General features: G+C 48.0%; 1 long non-coding RNA gene across 1 annotated transcript in view; it reads right to left on the bottom strand.

Moving 5' to 3' along the window:
• Positions 1 to 4,426, bottom strand: part of LOC125481058 — a 24,648-nt gene extending 20,222 nt beyond the window's left edge. Inside the window, exon 1 of the long non-coding RNA XR_007261177.1 lies at positions 3,814 to 4,426. This is a non-coding gene — a long non-coding RNA (uncharacterized LOC125481058). The remainder of the gene's footprint in view (positions 1 to 3,813) is intronic.
• Between the last annotated feature and the right edge of the window lie 4,183 nt (positions 4,427 to 8,609).

Consider the following 8,609-nt stretch of genomic DNA (forward strand, 5'->3'; position numbering starts at 1 on the left):
CCAGCTTACTGACCCCCAGCCCCTCACTGACCCTCCAGCTTACTGACTCTCACTTGTCTTTCTGGCATTCTTTCCAACAGAGGAAAGGGAAGTGGGCTCCACTCCTACTCGTGCTTTTTACACATCCCCTCACAAATCCAACTCCAGTTTAAAATGCCAGCAGCATGCACATCGCTTCACTGGTGAAACTCACTGGCAACTTACAAGCCAATGGTATGGGCAGACAGACTTTTAAATAGCCTCCTGGGACAAATAGGATTCCTTTGTGTCACCGCCAGAACTTACCTGGCCAACATCATTAGCCACTGGCACAAGAGTACAATACCTGCCTGGCTGTGACGTACATTTAACTTCAGAATATTTCACAGTACATCACACTTCATTCGTAATGATTTGTTGAAACACATTTGAGGGTTTCACATCCTGCCAATCCCCTTGGCTAGCTTTAATGAGGCTTGTGTTCTCTCTTCACTGAAAGCTTATGTTAGTGCCCAACATTCTCCTCCCCACTCTGTTGGACATGGCTGAACTTGTTCTACATGTTATGAAGTCTATTGCTGAGACCACCCTCAATGGGGGAGAAATGAAACTTGTAGGTGAAATTAAAGCTCTGTAAGGGCTCTGTGAACCAAATGGCAAAGCATCCCTGTATCTGGATAGTACTGACCACATCCCTCCCTTCAGCCTCATTTTCTTACCTTGACTGACTGTCCACTACCACATCCAGGTCTTCGTACTTCACTCCTCCATGTCCCTGACCCTAATCCATCCTGTCCCTTTGCCCTCCCCTTGTCAAGTCACTCTTGCCCACCCTGAGCCACTCTGCAAGCTGCCACCTCCCTCCTTCATGGTGAACAAAAGGTGCTAAGCTCAGAGGTAAACAGCACAAAGCTGCCCAGCGCACACCACCTCTACAAGGAAGCAGGAAGTCCTGGTGTGTAGCTGTCTTTCTACTGAAGGGAGGACATCATTATAAAACACTTAACAAAATGTACTCTAAGTCTTTAAGATGAAGAACAGAAGAAAGAATCATTCTTCCAGTACACAGTCTCTCCTCCAGGTTTCGCCTTGGTGGCTCCCAGGGATTGTTTGTCAAAGTAGTGAACACCATCATCTGAGCTCTCAGTTTATACAGCAAAAAAGACAGTATGCCTCTCCCACCCTAATACGTTTCAATCCTACATGTGTGTTTTTGCACAGCTTTCTGGCCCTCTGTGTGTTAGACAGTCCATATTCTGGAAGTCCCCACAAACAGATGTCTATCGTGTCCGACTGCACTCAAAACGCATGCCCAGGGTACATGGCAGAAACATTTCCTGCAGACGTAGCCTCAAAGAGCATCTTTCTCTCTAAGATACAAATCCTCCCACCCTCACCCGCTCCATCCATCCCTCCCTCCACTTCTCCCTCCCTTCCCCCTCCATCCAGACACATCTGCCTCCCTTCCTCCAATCTTCCAATTCTCACCCATGCGCCTAGAGTACTGACTCCACTCCTATCAGCCTCTGTTCATCTCTCCTCCACCCACCTTCCCTCATTCTCTTCCTCCATCTCTCAACACCTCTTTCTCTCTGCCTTTCCACACCTCTTGACCTCACCACCCTCACTGTACGTGCTCTAATCCTACAGTCCACTCCAATCCACTCACAAACCTTAATCCCACTCTCCCTTAGTTCCTTCCCTCTCCCATCTCCGCTCCTTCGTCCCCTCCATCTCCTCCACTCGTGGTTTACTGCTCATCTCCTCTCTCTCACGCACACATCATCTCTTCTACCTCGTCTCGCTCCCCTCCCTACACTCCTATCCCTCACTGTCCTCGCCACCCTTCACTCCCCTCCCCTCTCTGTCCTCCCCTACCCTTCCTCATCACTCTCCCCTCCCCATCCCATCCTCGCCGCCCTCCCTTCCCTGCCTCCCGCAGGTCCTCACTGCCTCCCCTCCCTGCCCACCGTCCTCGCCACCCTCCCCTTCCTCCACCCGTCGTCGCTTCCCCTCTCCTCCCTGCCCTCCGCCCGTCCTCACCGGCCTGCCCTCCCCTCCTCATCCTCCACCCATTCTGGCCGCCCTCTCCTCCCCACCCACTCTCCTCATCCTTCCTCTGTTCCCCCCTGCTGTGCCCCCCTCAGTCGCCTGCCCCCTCCTTCTCCACTCCTCATCCGCTGCACCCCCTCTTTTCCTCCACCGAACCCTTTCTCTCATCCACCCCTCCTCCTCCTTTCCTCATCTCCTTCTCTTCTCCCCTCATCTTTCCTCTCGTCCATGTCTCAATACCTTCTCCTCTCCTCATCTATCATTTCTCCTCCGCCTCTCCATTACTCCTCCCACCCATCTACCTCTCCTCTCTACCAGTGTCCAGCTACATCTCCCTCTTTTTTAAAATTTATTCATTTGTGGGATGTGGGCATCACTGGCTGTCCAGCATCTATTGCCCATCCCTAGTTTCCCTGGTGAAGGTGATGTGGAGCTACCTTCTCAAACAGCTGCTGTCCACTTGCTGTGGATTGACCCACAATACCAAGGGTGGGAATTCCAGAATTTTGACCCAACAGCAGTGAAGGAACGGCGATATATTTCCAAGTCAGAATGGTGAGTGGCTTAGAGGGGGTCTTGGAGGTCATGGTGTTCCTATATATCTGCTGCCCTTTTCCTTCTAGATGGAAGTGGTTGTGGGTTCAGAAGGTGATCTCTGAGGATCTTTGGTGAATTTGTGCAGTGCATCTTGTAGATGGTACACACTGCTGTTAGAGTGTTGGTGGAGGAGGGAGTGGATGCTTGTGGTTGTGGTGCCAAACAAACGGACTGCTTTGTCCTAGATGGTGTCAAGCTTCTTGAGTGTTGTTGGGGCTGCATTCATCCAGTCAAGTGGGGAGTATTCTATCACACTCCTGACTTGTGCCTTGTAGATGGTGGACAGGCTTCGAGGAGTCAGGGGGTGAGTTACTTGCCAAGTATTCTTAGCCTCTGACCTGCTCTTGTAGCCACTGTGTTTATGTAGTGAGTCCTGTTGAGTTTCTGGTCAATGATAACCCCCAGGATGTTAATCATTGGGGATTCAGTGATGGTAACACCATTGAATGTCAAGTTGTGGTGGTTCAATTGTCTCTTATTGATGATGGTCATAGCCTGACATTTGTGTGGCACAAATGTCACTTGCCACCTGTCAGCCCAAGCCTGGATATTCTCCAGATCTTGTTGCATTTGAACATGGACTGCTTAGGTATCTGAGGAGTTGCAAACGGTGCTGAACACTGTGCAATCATCCACTTCTGACTTTATGATGGAGGGAAGGTCATTGAAGCAGCTGAAGATGGTTGAACCGAGGACAGTACCCTGAGGAACACCTGGAGCTGAGATGACTGATCTCCAACAACCATCCTCCTATGCGTCAGGAATGACTCCAACCAGTGGAGAGTTTGCCCCCTGATACACTTTGATTCCAGTTTTGTTCGGGCTCCTTCATTCCGCACTCGGTCATGGAATCATAGGATCCCTACGGCGTAGAAACAGGTCATTCGGCTCAACGAAGCCAGGCTGACCCTCTTCTCTACCTCTCCTCCCAGTCTCTCTCCCTCCCACCCCTCATCCACCTCTCTCCTCCTCCTCTCATCCACATCTCCCACTCTCCCGTTCTCCCATTCTCCCTTCCCTCATCTCCCACTCTCCCATTCTCTCTCCCACTCTCCCTAATTCATCCCCTAATGCCACCCTCCTTTTCATCCACACCACGTCCCCCACCCCCGTCCGTCTCTCACCTTCCTCCCTCAAATCCATCCGCTTTTCTGGACCCTCCCTCCTTCAATCCCGCACACTCACCAGATTGACAAAGTGCAATCTCCTTCCCTCCGCCGCCCACACCAAGCCGAGCGCCGCCAGGACGAGCAGCAGAGGCCGACAGCGGAGACTCGGCGTCTCGGAGCCGGCTGCCATGGAACCCGAGTGTGGCGAGGAGGAGAACCGTGAAACCGTCAGCTGGGTTCATAAACGGAAAGAACGGAATGCGGTGGGTTGGGGGGTGAGGTCTGTGAAACCGACGCCCCGCCCCTAGCAACCTGGAGGCGGGGCCTATATACCGATGTCACGCCCCTAGCAACCTGGAGGCGGGGCCTAGATACCGATGTCGCGCCCCTAGCAACCGAGTGGCATGGCCTAGAAACCGACGCCCCGCCCCTCGCAGCCTGGAGGTGGGGCCGAGAACCTGGCGTCAACCCTGGCAACCGGGAGGCGGGGCCAGGAAACAGACGCCCTGCCCCTCGCAGCCTGGAAGTGGGGCCGAGAACCTGACGTCAACGCTGGCAACCGGGAGGCGGGGCCGAGAAACAGACGCCCCGCCCCTAGCAACTTGCTTGGATGTGGGATGTTTGTTTTGTCTTGTTTTGAAGCATTTGATATAAAGCCAACAGCCACTGCAGTAAATCTCCTAACTCTCACAAAATATCAGTAAGTATCATTTGTGATGGAATAATTCCATAACATATGAATGACCTGCTCCACCATTCAATAAGATTACTCTACATGCCCCCAGCCCCAAAACCACTTTAATCCCTCGTTTGATAGGATAATAGCTGCCTCTCGCCCAGTTATAGCTTAAGATGTAGGGGGTTTGGAAGAGATTTACTGGACAGTTGCTGGGTATGGATGGTTTGAGTTATAAGGATAAAGTCAGAGATGTTGTTTAGCACAGAAACAGACCCTTCGGTCCATGCCGCCCAGATATGCTAAATTAATCCAGTCCCATTTGCCAGCACTTGACCCTTATCCCTCTAAACCCTTCCTATTCATGTACCCATCCAAATGCCTTTTAAAAGTTGCAATTGTACCAGCCTCCGCCACTTCTTCTGGCAGCTCATTCCATACACACACCACCCTCTGTGTGAAAAAGTTACCCTTAGGTCCTTTATAAATCCTTCCCCTCTCACTGAGGTGCCCTCTAGTCTTGGACTCCCCCACCCTGGGGAAAACACCTTGTCTATTCACCCTATCTATGCCCCTGATGATTTTATAAACCTCTATAAGGTCACCCCTCAGCCTCTGACACTCAGGGGGAAATAGCCCCAGCCTATTCAGCCTCTCCCTGTAAGTCAAACCCTCCAACCCTGGCAACATCCTTGTTAGGTAACAAGGTGTAGAGCTGGATGAACACAGCAGGCCAAGCAGCATCAGAGGAGCAGGAAAGCTGACGTTTCGGGCCTGGACCCTTACATACTTGTAAATCTTTTCTGAACCCTTTCAAGTTTCACAACATCCTTCCTATAGCACAGCGACTAGAATTGAACACAATATTCCAAAAGTGACCCAACCAGTGTCCTGTACAGCCACAACATGATCTCCCAACTCCTACACTCAATGCATTGACCAATAAAGGCAACTGTACCAAACGCCTTCTTCACTATCCTGTCTACCTGGGGCTCCACTTTCAAGGAGGTATGAAGCTGCATTTCAAGCAAGGTCTCTTTATTCAGCAACACTCCCCAGGACCTTACCATTAAGTGTATAAGTCCTGCCCTGATTTGCCTTACAAAAATGCAGGATTTTTCTAAGTTAAACTCCATTTGGCACTCCTTGGCCCATTGGCCCATTGATAAGGATCCCGTTGTACTCTGAGGTAAACTCCTTCGCTGTCCACTGCACCTCCAATTTTGGTGTCATCTGCAAACTTACTAACCATACCTCCTATGTTCACATCCAAATCATTTATATAAATGACAAAAAGCAATGACCCAGCACCGATCTTTGTAGCACACCGTTGGTCACAGGTCTCTGGTTCAAAAAACAACGCTCCACCACCATCACCATCTGACTTCTACCTTCGAGCCAGTTATGTATTCAAATGGCTAGTTGTCCCTGTATACGTGATCTAAGCTTGCTAACCAGTCTACCATGAAGAATCTTGTCGAATGCCTCACTGAAGTCCATATAGATCACGTCCACCGCTCTGCCCTCATCGGTCCTCTTCATTACATCTTCAAAAAACTCAATCAAGTTAGTGACACACAATTTCCTACACACAAAGCCATGTTGACTACCTGGCTGGGACTTTTTTCCACTGGAGTGTAGGAGATTGAGAGGTGAGCCTAAAGAAGTTTATAAAATCGTGAGGGGTACAGATAGGATTAATGGTAGCTGTCTTTTCCCTAGAATGGTGGATTCAAGACTAGGGGGCACATTTTTAAGGTGAGAGGAGAGAGATTTAAAAAATATATACGGTAAATTTTTTACACAGAGGGTGGTTTGAATGAACTTCCTGAGGAAGTGGTGGATGTGGGTACAATTACAATGTTTAAAAAAAACCATTTGGATAAGTACATGGATAGTAAAGGTTTGGAGGGATGTGGGCCATGAGCATACAGTTGGAATTAGTTTAGTTTGGGATTATGTTCGACATGGACTGGTTGGACTGAAGGGTCTGTTTCCATGCTGTATGACTCTGACTTAAAAATAATGACTCTGCTTCCACCACTTTTTCAGGAAGAGATTTCCAAGGATTCATGACTCTCTGAGAGAAAAGACTACCTCCTCCTCTCATGATTATCCTCCAGTTGTAGACCTTACTTAAGATTAATACAATTCGCATCATAGGCCGGTGGATTGAGGATGCAGAGAAGTGAAAAACAGAAGAACATGGATAGGTAATATAAAATAAAAGACACAGAACAATAATATGATGCAGAAAAAGACTGAAAATCTTTCCAGGAATGAGAGATTTCTGACAACGATAAATTAGTAAAGCTGGACTGTTCTTGGAGAGATTAGGGGAAGATCTGGTCAAGGTTTTCAAAGTCAAGAGGGGTCTGATCAGAGCAGATTGAGAGAAGCCATTCCCGTTAATGGAGGGATTGAGAACCAGAGGACGCAGATTTAAGAGGGTAAAAGAAGCTGAGATAATATGATGAAAAACTATTTTACATAGTGAGTATTTAGGATCTGGACTGCACTGGAGGAGGCAACATCAATCTAGGTTTTCAAAAGTGAATTGGATCATTATGGGAAGAGACAAGGATGTGGGGGAAAGGCAGTGGGATGTGGGATTAGCTGAGTTTCCGTTGCAGAAAGTTGGCATGGATCCAAATGCCAAACAGACTCCTACTATCCTGAAATTATCCTATGGTCCTCTAATTGTATACTTCTACAAGGTCACACAGCCACCCCTTCCATCCCTTGACCAATAGTTGGAAGCTTCGTGAGTGTTAATGAAATTCTCAGTGAATGCCCTTTGAGATTTGAATAAGTCTTGCTGTCCTGCATAGCCTCTTATAGACACTGCACAACAAATGAAAGAAGCACAGTGAGCAAGAGATTATGAGATTCCTTGAAAGATTTCAGACAGAAGTTTGAGGAAATGAGTGCTTCAAGCAAAATTCCCATTTGGCAGGTTCAGAAGGCTGAAGAGGTAGAGTCTCCTGGCAGTGTGCAGTAGTCACTACAGTCTCATCCCCTTACCAGGAGTTGAACACAAATACTGCCCATATCATTATATCTGAGCTGTCAAAGTCATCAAATCATGCCGTCCTGATCTGGGCAGAAGACAACTCAGAGTACTGCCTCCTGGCTAAGAAGATACAGTAATAAATCCAGGAGACACCCTTTGTACATTAGACATGACATCTTTTGACCACATTGGGAAACAGCATTGTTGTAAGGTGCTTTCGGCACAATACCACACTCATTTCCATGTGCATAATTGTGAATTTTAATCAGGGCCACTTAACATGGATGCTGCTCATGACATGACAGCTATATGCACCTTTGCAGATAAAAATGATACAAGCATAGTTTTCTCTCAAGGAAAAAGGCAGCAGATAGATGGCAACACTAGCACATGTGTGTTCCACTCCAAACCGTGCATTGTCTTAACTTGGAAATATATGACTGTTCCTTCACTGTTTCTGGATCAAAGCCACAGAAATTCCTCCCTAACAGCAATGTCGCTATCTCTACACCACAAGAGAGATTGGTGCTGGGTCCACTGCTTTTTGTCATTTGTATAAATGATTTGGATGTGAATACAGGAGGTATGGTTAGTAAATTTGCAGATGACACCAAAATTGGTGGTGTAGTGCACAGCGAAGAAGGTTACCTTGGAGTACAACGAGACCTTGTTGAGATGGGCCAAGGAATGGCAGATGGAGTTTAATCTAGGTAAATGTGAGGTTGCTACATTCTGGTAAGGCAAATCAGGGCAGGACTTATAATAGTGGAGGCCCTGGGGACTGTTGCTCGACCAAGAGACCTTGGAGTGCAGGTTCATAGTTCCTTAAAAGTGGAGTCGCAGATAGACAGGGTAGTGAAGAAGGCTTTTGGTATGCTTGCCATCATTGGCCTGTGCATTTAGTATAAGAGTTGAGAGGTCATGTAGCGGCTATACAGACATTGCTTAGGCCACTTTTGTAATACTGTATTCAATGAATAGGAAGGGTTTAAAGGGAAATGGGCCAAATGCAGGCAAATGGGGCTAAATTAATTTAGGATATCTGGTCGGCATGGAGGTGTTGGACCGAAGGGTCTGTTTCTGTGCTGTACATCTTTATGACTCTACAAGAGCTACAGGGGTTCAAGAAGGCAGCTCACCATCGTCTTCTCAAGGGCAATTAGAGATAGGCATTAAGTGCTGA

Source organism: Rhincodon typus, unplaced genomic scaffold (assembly GCF_021869965.1).
Source record: "Rhincodon typus isolate 14 unplaced genomic scaffold, sRhiTyp1.1 hic_rhity00000737, whole genome shotgun sequence".
NCBI lineage: Eukaryota > Metazoa > Chordata > Chondrichthyes > Orectolobiformes > Rhincodontidae > Rhincodon > Rhincodon typus.